At 46.9% G+C, this 13304-nt stretch overlaps 1 protein-coding gene across 6 annotated transcripts in view; it reads right to left on the bottom strand.

Moving 5' to 3' along the window:
- DIAPH2 (diaphanous related formin 2) overlaps window positions 1-13304 on the bottom strand; it is a 1317111-nt gene that overhangs the window by 36086 nt on the left and 1267721 nt on the right. The window lies entirely within an intron of this gene.

Below are 13304 nucleotides of genomic sequence, written 5' to 3'. Positions count from 1 at the left end.
TGTTCAAGCCTTCGATGACAGAATGGCCAGAAATGCGCTGGAGAAATCACACTGGCAGTGAAGGGGTTAACAGTGCCCTCAGCCATTCATTGCGAATGCCCCTAATGCCAGGGCCTGATGATGTTTTAAACACACTTCACATATTCACTAACACACACATTGTCCAAAAATAATGGGCACAATGGTGAAAGGTGCGACGCGCGACAATCGTTGGTGGGGAAGAATGTTATTTATAAATGCCCTGACTGTTATGTAAATTTCACTCCAAGTATTCACCAGTTTGCCCCAATTTATATTCTATTTCATACAAAATCTGGGGAGGAGTCTTGGGAGGGAGTGGGTGGGAGTGAGAGGGAGTGGGTGGGAGTGAGTGGGAGTGGGAGAGAGTGCCCTTCCGAGGATTTTTTTAGGAAATAGAATATGAAATAGTGCAAATTGATGCAAATTGGTGCAGAGTGAAATTTAGAACAAATGACGTAATGGTCAGATCATTTATATATAACTGACCTGCAGTCATACTGTACATTAAGGCCTGGGACATGGTTCAGGGAGTGGCGCTGGATAGCGCTGACGCTCATGCTGTCTTGCTCAAGCAGGAGATTTTTCTTGTCCCTGCATGAGCGTCAGCGAGCGCGCTTGTGTCCCGGGTGAAAGGCTTTTGGGAGGCGGATCGGGAAGCGGGGCTAGCACGCCACGTCACGGCGCCTACGTCACGGACTGCCATTGGCTTCTGGCAGTCACGTGACCGGCCCTGCGCTTGCATGAGCGGCAAAACTTAAACTTACCTGTCTCCTGCATTTCCACACGCCTCCGCACGCCTGCGGAAGTGTGCGGGAGCGCCGTCTAAAGCCGCGCTGGTAGGGATAATGTTTCCCCTCAACACTGCCTTTTTGACCATGTCCGAGGCCTTAGTTAGGTTAACATCACGTCAAGTCACATAACGGCACATTGTAGATCTGAATCCCAAGTAGGGACGGCGAATCCGCCGAAATCTGTTTCCCGGATCTTTGCTGATGTTACCTGAAACACTGTTTAGCAGTGTAAAATCCACAAACGGATTTGGGCGGTTTCAATCCGCACGGATTCATCAAAATCCACCATTTGATACAACTCGTGGACGGATTGAATTCTACAAATCCATCCACGGGCTGCGGAATCTGCGGAGTGTACTGGTAATAATAATACAAAATCCGCAAAACGCCAATCGCGCTTTTTGACTTTAATCCGCTGATATCCGACGTTTGTGCAATAAATGTTATAGTCTCTGGAAGACCCGTGGAGCGCCTCTATTTCTATTGGTGATCTACCTGTGGCTCCGCATCCAGCGGGACCTTTGTCGCTACGAAAACAGGCACACAAAATAAATAAATAAATAAAATTAGGACATTTGTAGCTTAAAAATAGACCCAATTGGGTACTGTTCTTAATGTAGATCTTTATATAGCGCCATCCATTCCCATAGCGCGTCACAGCAGTAATACGTGTGATGTAATAGGAATAAGCGCTTCAGACATAAAAGTAACATTAGGAAAAGGGGTCCCTGTCCCGAAGAGCTTACAATCTAAGTATTAAGCTTTTATCTTGGTTCTCTTAGAACAGAAAATTGACTCCACTTCCACCCTGGTATTTTCACATAATTTCCAAGTTTTTAAAGCGTATAAAGCCTGGTGACCTGTTTACAGGAGTTGTAGATGGTGTTACATATACAAATAATATATTCACGTGCCATTAAGGTTTTAATAAAAAATCAAACCACCAGAGAAGAAGACATACAGCAGAACAGCTTTTGATAGACCCGCATATCTCCCTATAATAACCTTTTCTCTCACTTGTATAGGTAAAGGGTCCAGCCCTCTATTATTGCTCACATTTAATCATTGTGCAGAGCACAAACAAGACCACAGCGTGACATGACATCAAGACGCTGCTGAAATGCCTAGGAGGTGCAGTGGGAGTTTTTTTTGCAAATGCCATAATCCCTCTGAGGCAAAGTGAAACCTATTAGACAGATAATTATTTCAGTGTTTATTATCAAAAGGCGCAGCAGGGTGTCTGTGTAGGAAGTGTCCGAGAGACGGAAAGGTCATTAAACTTTGGTTTAGGTCAAACACAGTCATTTAGGTTTAGTTTTTGCTAGATTTTAACAGTCAAATTAACACGGTCCAAAAATATGTTTCCCCTAATTTCCTTCCCTTTATCATTATGATCGCATATACTTTTAGTAGAAAGTAAAAAGATCAATAGTCAAAACATGAATCACAGACGGGTCGCTTCATTGTTACGTCCTTGATATAACAGTTTAAGGCACAGATCCACAAAGGTCTTTAACTTCAGTGCTATTAAGGGGACGTTATCAAAATCATTAACATACGTTATTTTCCCTTAGGTTAATCCCGATGAACAAAGCTAATTAGAAGCAAAAACAATGTCCATTGTGTGTCTCATTAACACAGGCTTAATGTCATGTTAAGTGAGCACTGTCTTGCGTTAGCGTGACAAAGAATAACTTGTGTAAAGGATCTGTTACCTAAAGGTGGTGTTACTCCCATCCAGACCTTAAAATATAGGTTTTGGGGGGAAGCTTTGAATGTCCCCAAAGACACCTTTATACAACACAGGGAGAGCTATCGGTGCACAAAAAGGAGCACAGATGGATATGCAAAGTATATGTAAATGACTTCATGACTTAAATTTGCATATTTTCAGGTATGCTCATTTTTGTGCACAGGTCTCTAGCCACGTTATACAGTATAATGGTGTGTTTTGGGTGGTACTGTATGTAAGTCACTAGCTAAGAAGTCTGTATGTCTCTTAACTCATACTCCATAGGCTGAATGGGAGTAACGCCACCTTTAGGTGTAACCCAACGGTCTGGTTAAAGCCCTGCGCTGACAGTAAGTGACCTCTGTGTATATGTGTTATTAAAAGGGAACACCTCTATCGCATATCATTAGCACGAATGTCCGTTATAGTGACCGAAATACCACTGGCAGAAAAAAAACTAAAATGAACACAGCGTTTGTGAGCTTTACACATTAGTACTGAAGAGTGCAGTCCATGTTAGTACTGAAGAGTGCAGTCCATGTTAGTACTGAAGAGTGCAGTCCATGTTAGTACTGAAGAGTACAGTCCATGTTAGTACTGAAGAGTGCAGTCCATGTTAGTACTGAAGAGTGCAGTCCATGTTAGTACTGAAGAGTACAGTCCATGTTAGTACTGAAGAGCGCAGTCCATGTTAGTACTGAAGAGTGCAGTCAATGTTAGTACTGAAGAGTGCAAGCCATGTTAGTACTGAAGAGTGCAGTCCATGTTAGTACTCAAGAGTGCAGTCCATGTTAGTACTGAAGAGTGCAATCCATGTTAGTACTGAAGAGTGCAATCCATGTTAGTACTGAAGAGTGCAGTCCATTTCAGTACTGAAGAGTTCAATCCATGTTAGTACTGAAGAGTGCAGTCCATGTTAGTACTGAAGAGTGCAAGCCATGTTAGTACTGAAGAGTGTGTAGCACCCTTGCTAATATCTTCCCCTTGCCCTGCATCTCAGCCATGGTAAGCTGCAGGCAGTGCCAGGGTTAACTAGTTACCAGGCTAGGCAGGTGAGAACCTGTCCCCAGTTATGTTATTATGTTGCACTTTCAGGATATCCTGTCTGGAAGATGTTGGCGTCACATGCCAGGATGAGTGGCCTTTGCTACAGCTAGATCTGCTCAGTTACTGGGGCAGAGGGATTGGCTACTCCACCTGATTATCATCAGACCCCAGGGGGGGTCAGACCAGCCAGACCCCAAGGAGGGGCAGGGAGGGGAACAGTCCAGTCAAGAGACTCTAAGATTCACTTCCAGGGGGAGAGGGACCCCAAAGGAGTTCCCGTTATCTAGAGATCCCATACACCCAGAGGGAAGGCAGGTAATGCACCCAAAGCAGACTATGGCATAAAGGACAGCTTCCCTCTTCTAGTGTGCCCAGGCAGGGATGAGTTTCCTTAGTGTAGGGTCCTTCAACTACAGTAGGTGACCAAGAGAGGCTACTCTTGCGTGGGACGTAGTGAATCCGTACCCCTCGTGCAATGAAAGGCGTGAGGTTCTAGTTCTATATTGCCTGCATGGAACTACTGTCTGAAGGAAGATGGAAATGTGGAATGTGTTGCTTCACTGAAAACCTGTTCTATGGCTGCTGCTAATTCTCTGTGCTAGTAATAAAGACTCAAGTGAAAAGTTTCTGGCGCCCTATTCTGTTATTCACTCCACTACAGCCTTGGCCTGAACCCACGGAGGGAGGACCTACGGAGGGAGTGCTACCGATGTGTGCTGATGTTCATCCATCCACAATGAATCTGCGATCCATTAAGGCTAAAGATGTCAGGCGCCGGGTGATTACACACTTAGGTAACCCACTAAGCAAACACTCAAAGGTAACCCACTGAGCAAACACTCTAGAACAAGCATGTCAAACCCGCGGCCCGCGGGCCGCATGCGGCCCACAACGAATATTTTTGCGGCCCAGCCAATGTGTCCCTGTTCCGGCGGCGGTGAGGAGGATGCGACAGCTGGTAAATATTCTCTATGTGAGTGAATGTTGCTGGGGGGATTGGATGAAGGGCCGCATGGGTTTGAATGAAGGAGGCGGGGCTTAGAATGCCGGCCGGGATGCAGGGGATTGGCTGCAGGCAGGTCAGAGGAAGCCGGGAACGGGGCTTCCGCTTTGTGCAGAGCACATGGTGAGTGTTTGTGTCTGTCTTCCCGCTCCTGGCTCGTCTGCCTGCTGCGCGGTGTCCCCCGCCGGGCAGGCAGCCACAGGGACCCTGGTGCTCCCTTTGCCCGCCCCTGGTGCTCCCTTTGCTCCCGGTCACCTTGATGCGGGAGATGGTGGGCGTGCAGTGGTGGTGCGTGATTGCTGGCGGGCGGTGGGTGCAGTGGGAGGCGAGGAGCCACCTGCTCAGATCGCAGGCCTTTCCTCTGTCCCCCGTCCTCCAGTCACTCACTGTACTTTGTGTGTGTGTGGGGGGGGCGGGGGGAGAGTGAGTGTGTGTGTGTGGGGGGGGGGGAGAGTGAGTGTGTGTGTGGGGGAGTGTGTTTGTGGGGGGGGAGGGAGTGTGTGTGTGTGTGGGGGGGAGGGAGAGTGTGTGTGGGGGGGGAGAGAGAGTGTGTGTGTGGGGGGGAGGGAGAGTGTGTGTGTGGGGGGGAGGGAGAGTGTGTGTGTGTGTGGGGGGGGAGGGAGAGTGTGTGTGGGGGGGAGTGTGTGTGGTGGGGGGGAGAGTGTGTGGTGGGAGGGGGAGAGTGTGTGGTGGGGGGGAGAGTGTGTGGTAGGGGGGGAGAGTGTGTGGTGGGGGGGAGAGTGTGTGGTGGGAGGGGGAGAACGTGTGGTGGGAGGGGGAGAGTGTGTGGTGGGGGGGAGAGGGTGGGGGAGAGTGTGTGTGGTGGGGGGGAGAGTGTGTGTGTGGGGGGGGGGAGTGTGTGTATCAGTGGCTGTGTGTGTGTGTCTGTGCAGGCCAGCAGTGACTGTGTGGGTGTCTGTGCATGGTCAATGTCTTTGTTGGTCTGTCTGTGTGAGTGTCTGTAGATCAGAGAGAGAATGGAGGGAGGGAGAGGGAGATGGGTGGGGAGAGAGAAGAGGGGATTGAAAGAATGGGGGTAGGGAGGGAATGGGGGAGGGTGAGAGAAAATGGGGGGAAGTAGAGAGAGAATAGAGGGGATTGAGCAAATGGGGGTGGGGAGGGAAGAGAGAGAGAATAGGGGGAGAGAATGGGAGAGGGTGAGAGAAAATGGGGGGGAAGTAGAGAGGGAATGAGGGACAAGGCCGCCAACGTGGGGGTCTGCTGGCCCGGGCCCGGTGAGTCAGTCAAACACCCTCTCTATCTCCCACCCTCTCTCTCTCCCACCCTCTGTCTCTCTCTCTCCCACCCTCTCTCTCTCCCACCCTCTCTCTCTCTCTCCCACCCTATCTCTCTCCCACCCTCCCTCTCCCACCCTCTCTCTCCCACCCTCCCTCTCTCTCCCACCCTCCCTCTCTCTCCCACCCTTCCTCTCTCTCCCACCCTCCCTCCCTCTCTCTCATTCCCACCCTTCCTCTCTCTCCCACCCTCCCTCCCTCTCATTCCCACCCTCCCTCTCATTCCCACCCTCTCTCCCTCTCATTCCCAACCTCCCTCCCTCTCATTCCCACCCTCCCTCCCTCTCATTCCCACCCTCCCACCCTCTCTCTCATTCCCACCCTCTCTCTCATTCCTACCCTCCCACCCTCTCTCTCATTAAAACCCTCCCACCCACTCTCTTATTCCCACCCTCCCTCTCATTCCCACCCTCCCTCTCATTCCCACCCTCTCTCTCATTCCCACCCTCTCTTTCATTACCACCCTCTCTCTCATTACCATCCTCCCACCCTCTCTCTCATTACCACCCTCTCTCTCATTACCATCCTCCCACCCTCTCTCTCATTCCCACCCTCCCACCCTCTCTCTCATAATCTCTCTCTCATTCCCACCCTCTCTCTCATTCCCACCCTCCCACCCTCTCTCTCATTCCCACCCTCCCACCTTCTCTCTCATTCCCACCCTCCCACCCGCTCTCTCATTCCCACCCTCTCTCTCATTCCCACCCTCTCTCATAAAAAACCCTCCCACCCTCTCTCTCATTCCCACCCTCCCACCCTCTCTCTCATTCCCACCCTCTCTCTCATTCCCACCCTCCCACCCTCTCTCTCTCTCCCACCCTCCCACTCTCTCTCTCTCTCTCCCACCCTCTCTCTCACACCCTCTCTCTCTCCCACTCTGTCTCCCTCTCTCTGTCTCCCTCTCTCACCCTCTCTCTCTCTCTGTCATCCTGCCTCTGTCTGTCACACTCACCCACTCTCTCCGTTTTATCTTAACTGCCCTATACCTACACCGAAATAACCTATTCTGCTTTCTTCCAGATCTGACTCTTAAGTTTCATACGGGGGACATCGGAAGACAGGTAGGGAACACCTCCCCTCCAGTATAGTTCCTTGAGGGACTGCGGATCAGGTAAGATCCCAGGCGGGATTGCTGCTTTGGAAATTGTTAAGAGGGGGCATCCTCACACTGGTTAATGGGTTCAGAAGTCATTCACATTTGGCTTTTTTTTTTGGTTCGGTTAGTGAGGTCAACACACACACACACACACACACACACACACACACACACACACACACACACACACACACACACACACACACACACACACACACACACACACTTCTGACTAACGCCACCACTTTAAGGTACAAGTCTGCAACCTCAAAAGCAACACTTGCTTGGTGGGGCTATCGAAATGGCGGCTTAAATGTCCCGCGGGCCAATAGGATGGTATTAGTCTGTGTGAATGAAGTTTTTGTTTTTTTGCGGCCCACATAAACTTAAACCTTGTTTATTTGGCCCATGTTAGCCTTTGAGTTTGACATGCTTGCTCTAGAATGACAGATCTAAACCCTGTCTGGAAAGATCAGAGACTGTTATAGTTTATGTGACAACCTATTCATGGCAGCCGGGGGGGATAGGTCCGTTACAAGGGTAATCCATGTAAGGCCGCGCGTATAGTGCTGGCGACAGCGATGCGACGTCGCCCGAAAATAAAGGCATTGTCGCTGCCGCCGAGTGCGCTTATAGTAAGCGCAACGGCAACATGGCGACGCAATTTTTTGCAGCCGTGAATATTTGATTTTTCAGGGGCTGTCGCCTCATGTGACAGCCCCTGAACCAATCAATGGCCTGGTCGCCCGCGCCGCCACCGCGAAGCGAAATACAACTTTCGCTAGCGGTGAGGGGTGACGTCACGCGTCGCCGCCACTATACGCGCGGCCTTAGTTTGCAAAAAGAACATTTAGACATTCAACAATGTAATTGACTTCCTTAAATAAATTGAACCATACATAAATGTTTGTCTGTTTTGGTTTACTTGGGGGTGAGGGGGTAAAGGAAGTACTTTCATTTCATAGGGAAGTGTTTGTCCATCAAGTGCATATTCAACATCTACTGTTTTTTGTTAAAGTGACAATAAAACTAAGCGGGAGGAGAGAGTGGGGCTCGCCGTGCAAACTCCTATTCAGCACATAGTGCAGTTATATTACACAAAAAGGAGTACTGGAATTACAGGAGTATCTAATGGAAATCAGACCCCTGACATGTATGCAAAGTAACATATTCTGGGGACAGAATACTGGAAACATTCACAATAGATTCTCAACATTTTATAGAATATCACAGGGGCAGCCAAGTTTTAAGGTCCCAACAAAAATGCTTTAACAAATAGAAAACTTCTGAATAATCTATTGAAATACTTATGAAATATGTCCCATGAAAACAGGAGACCTGGTCCAGACAGCAAGTAGCAGTCCCATGGTGTAGGAGGGCATGCCCTTAACACAGGACATTAGGCCTCGCTCAGACAGGCTGCCACGTCCGCGTGCTTACGTTCGCGCCTCCACCACACGCTCCTGCAGCCCAGCGATCTCTGCTCAAACTGCAGGAAATGGGTCGTGGCGTTTGGGGGCGTTGTGGGGGGCGTAACGAACACATCACGGAGCTGGTTCGCCTTTATTGGCTGAACCAGCTCACGTCACGCGACTGTAGCCCCAAATTTCAATTTGGGTTGTGGCGTGAAAATGTCGCAGCGTCACCGAACAACCCGAAATTGTGATGGATGTCTACGAGGCCTTAGGTCACATTAAGGGGTGTTCCAAAATCTGAAAGGGGTTGTCCTGTGTCATCAGGATTACAAATACATGTATGTGAAAGCTATGTGCAAGTTTATGAATCAGACTGAGCCAATGATTGAGCCACCTGTGCTGAAGCTGGGATATCCTTAAAACCTGACCTGTTGGGGGGAGGAGGAGAGGGGGGGGGGGGGGATCTTGAGGACTGGAGTTGAGAACCCCTGCTATAATGACAACAAATTAACTTTTTTGGGGAGACGGGAGGCTGTTATCCACAGGAAAATAGCACCAAGAAACAGAATGGTGGTCTAATAAAATATGTTGGTGGAATGCTGTTCAAATATAATGAATTGTGCACACTGATTTTACAGCAAAATAGGTGGTAAGGTTGAAAAAGGAATGATAAGGTAATATGTGCAAACAAATATACTTTGATGGAAGTATGCGGAGGTGTATGTAACAGGGACTTATCCCTGTTTAAATAAAGCAGCCTCAGAGCTCTAAGAATCCAGCAGAGAGATTGCAGCCACTCAATTAACTAGTCTCCACCTGGACTAATGAGAGCTCTTTTAAAAGCCTCATGTGAGACACAGGAGAGAGATTCCTTAGTTCACATTTGGGCTGACATAAGGAGAAAGAGGACTCCAGAGATTTCCTTAGCCCAGAACTGGGCTGAACTGAGGAAAATATGATGTCTTGATGCACACAAAAGGACTGTACAGTATGCTGACAGCAAGACAAGGCGACAATACCTCTATACCTGGACACAGAGAGTGCCATAGCACACAAGGATGCTGACCCAGGAGAACAGAGATGCCGCCTTCCCCTACAGCTACAACAACAGAAACAGATGAGTTATTCTCCAAAGTGGAGTAAGCCTTTACTTTGTTTGTTTTTGTATGTTTTTCTTTGTTAAAGGAACAGGCGCAATAAAGCCGGGATTTAATTTCACCCTAATCGGTCTCCATTAAATGTATCTCTCAAACATCTCTTACAGTGCACTTTTAAATAATAAAGCGGACAACAAAAAGAACACAATATATTTCTAGGAAGAGTGTTTCGTTATATACCACATTCCAGATACCTTGCTAAACTCAACTGGCTTCAAAAACAAAGCTTAAAATGAGTACTTTTAGCATTCCATTCCCTTGCAAAGCTGCATGAACAATGGACATTGTCAGTCTAAAAAGAGAAGAAATGCACATGCTGATAGGAAAGAAAAAGGTCACACAGAGAGAGAAATAAGAGAACTGTAAGATACTGAAGAAAGAAAAAGCAAAACAATTCCCTGCAATCACATGTGGCTTCACAAAGAAAAAGGTGGGAACACTTTGAAGGTTAAAATGAATCAATGCCAACAAGTCTCCATTTTCCCTGTCAGAGGTACAGTAAGTAAGGCTGCCACATGACTGCTGGCAGGATCACGCATTCTGTGTATTAGTGAGACATTCATTCCGCACAAGTCTCTATATGATCATTTTCACATGATTTCAGTTCCCCGTGTAATAACTTATTCCCACTTAGCATGAGCTGTGCTTCAAAGAATTCACTGGAGCCCTGAAGACCATGTAGTCTTGTTTTTGATGCCTGAAGAACAGGTAGATGAAGTGACTTGTTCAAGGTCTTAACAAGGTCTAATGAGCCCAGCTGAGTTTAGCAAGGGATTTTAAAAGGCAGGAAATTGAACGGCTTCTCTGTCTTTCCAAGCGTCATTGTTGCAAAGGGACACCATATCTATATATACGTCTATAGATGTATATGGTCTATCATACGCTGGAGGAAAACCTATCCTTTATATTGCTGACCTGTCTTTTGCTGCACCTTGGCTGAGGAAAAGCCTGCTCCTTTTGTTTTGTTTATTGCACTTTGGTGAAAAAAAAGTTAACATTTATTTTTCCAAAGCGAGTCTCCTGTCTTCACCTCTGCACGCATCTCCTACGGCAACACATTGTGGTAATGGGGGCAATCGCATCTGCTACATCGGTATGTGTGTCGTTGGGGAGAAATAAGAATAGACATATTGGTCCTTTCTTCCAAAGGTTTCCAACCACACATGGTTGTACATCAGGTAAGGCAGGAGTACAATATGCTGTAAGGTGTGTGTAATATATACAGGTTCCAGATCTGTCTAAGACATGCAAATGAGCACACAGTAATATTTCCATTTGCTATATGCTTTATGGTGGAGGGGTTTTTGTCACTTGTTACCCACCATAACTTAACTAATGTGTGGTGGATACCTATCCAAGCTTCAAATTGCAAAGCCAGTATAACCAGCCCCACACTGATGACACCCAAGAGGTCGAAACAGATGTCTGTGGGAAGGTTCACAGGCTATGCATCTGAACCCAGACGGTGCTGAAAAGCTGTGCAATGCAGCAATCACAAGCTTATAGGGGTCCATGTCAAAATGGATTTGAAGCAAAAGGTGGCATGCTCATTTGCATGTCATTTCCCAGAATTCCTTGCTGCAGTGGTAGCACTGTACGCTGGGTGATAATGGTGAAAAGCACGTTTGCAGACCTGTCTAAGACATACAAATGAGCACACAGTAATATTTACATTTGATGTGTGTGTGTAGGGCTGCCAACAGGGTGGGTCTACCGGGGTTGGCATCCTGGGCCCGGTGAGTCAGGGGGGCCCAGCCCTACCAGCACTGCAAGTTGGGCCCGACCTCTGGCCCGGCCCGTCTGCCAGTCCTCTCACAGCCAGGCCCCGGCTCTCCCTTAACAGCAGCCTGCATGACTCTATCCCTCTGTCCCATGCCGACGGGCCTCTCTGACGTCAGCACTCTCTGCTTCCGGCGCACGACGACATGAGAGGGAGGCCTGTCAGAAGCTCGGCGTGGGACAGAGGGATAGAGGCATGCAGACTGGGGCTGAGGGGAGAGTTGAGGTCCGGCCGCGAGATCACCGGCAGCCGAGCCTGGCCAGAGGTCGAGCCCAAGGTAAGTCTTTTTTTTTAAAATATGTATTGTGTGGGTCTTTTTAATATGTATTGGGGGGGGCTTTTTTAATATTTATTGGGGGGTGGGCTTTTTTAAAATATGTATTGGAGAGGTGGGGGTCTTTAATATGTATTGGGGGGCTGGGTCTTTTTAATAAGTATCGAGGGTCTTTTTATATATGTATTGGGGGAGCAGGGGTCTTTTTTTGTATGTATTTGGGGTTGGGGGTCTTTTAATATGTATTGGGTGGGATGGGGGTCTTTTTATATGTATTGGGGAGCTTGTGGGTATTTTTATATGTATTTGGGGTATTTTTTTTTGCAAATGATATGGAGAGGTAGTGCGATATTATGACAGGGTGTTTACAGGCAGGCTAGTGTGAACATGAAAATAGGAGGCTTTAAAAAAACAACGGTTTTGTTATGTAATAGGGAGTTAGACCAGCACGAGACACAGGAGAATGAGATTGCGGTGCTGGGGGAAGAGCCCTAATAGGATCACAGATGATGATTTTTATCTGAAAAGATAGAATACGGCCAAGCTATGGTTGCATACAATAAAGACATTGATTTATTTTATAGTTCATATTCTAAGTGGTGTATATAGAATAAATAATATTTGTCTTAGTCATATGCAAATGTAACTGTCTATTAATACTTATTATTTTGCCCCACTTCCATATATTAGAATGTACTCCAGTATATTATATTTCATGTCGTGGAAGATGAAGAATTACACTTCACTGGTTGAGTACTGGGTGCCAGGTGGTTTACTCCTTGAGTCGGTAATGGAGGGTCCTCAGGAAGTTGGCTACTGGGATTACATTTAAAGGGCAGTACTTATATATGAATCCGTCACAGCTCAGACCCATAACGATAGGGAGCACATCTGCTGTCTCTAGTAATTTCAAAACATTTTCTAAAGGGTTTAATGTCCATGGGGACTTCCTTCATCAAGTTGGCTGACTTGCTGAACCATGCTCAATGCAATTAAACTTTCTATGAGTCGTGTTTCGAGATGTTAAATAAGCAATCAAATTGCCGTTAAATTACTGCATTAAAGTACGTTTTTCAGAATCTAGCACATTGTGACCCAAAATGAATAGTCTGTAGGGGCTTCAAATCGTTGGAGGGTTGGCATTAAGCAGATCACTGGTATAAGACGTAGCCATGGAATTGTTTTTAATACTAACTCCTATTTATGTAAAGAAGACAAAAGATTTTATGCTCCACTCATTGACTATCAGAAAGAAATAGTGTAAATGTCACAGCTTAGTGCGCGGTTCCAAACTTTTTAAACTGGAAACACCCAAAAGAAATGGTTTACACTTTGGGAACCCAATACAACCACAATGTAGGGGGCTGAGCCCTAACAATATCCAATTTAAAACAATAAGAATTCCATATAGTGGAACATATAGGGCTATATATAATGTAGTATACATATCTATCCTACAATTGTGAGACCTCCTTTTAAGTGTCCTGGTTCCCCTCCAGATAGAGAAACAGTAATTTAGTGGGAGGTTTTTTTTGTTTGTTTTTTAAAGACGGTATTACAAATATTGCCAATTAGTTACATATTATACAATGATTAGAATAGTAGAACAGGAATGTTGGTGGAATGAGTTGCTCAGTGGTAATATCGCTGCATTGTTACTGGATTTGAAGTGGGTGAACTTGGTTCAGATCCC

The sequence above is a fragment of the Ascaphus truei genome, chromosome 16 (assembly GCF_040206685.1).
Source record: "Ascaphus truei isolate aAscTru1 chromosome 16, aAscTru1.hap1, whole genome shotgun sequence".
NCBI classification, from domain to species: domain Eukaryota; kingdom Metazoa; phylum Chordata; class Amphibia; order Anura; family Ascaphidae; genus Ascaphus; species Ascaphus truei.
Note: the sequence above shows the minus strand (reverse complement) of the source record. Positions and strands in the feature narration are given on the sequence as shown.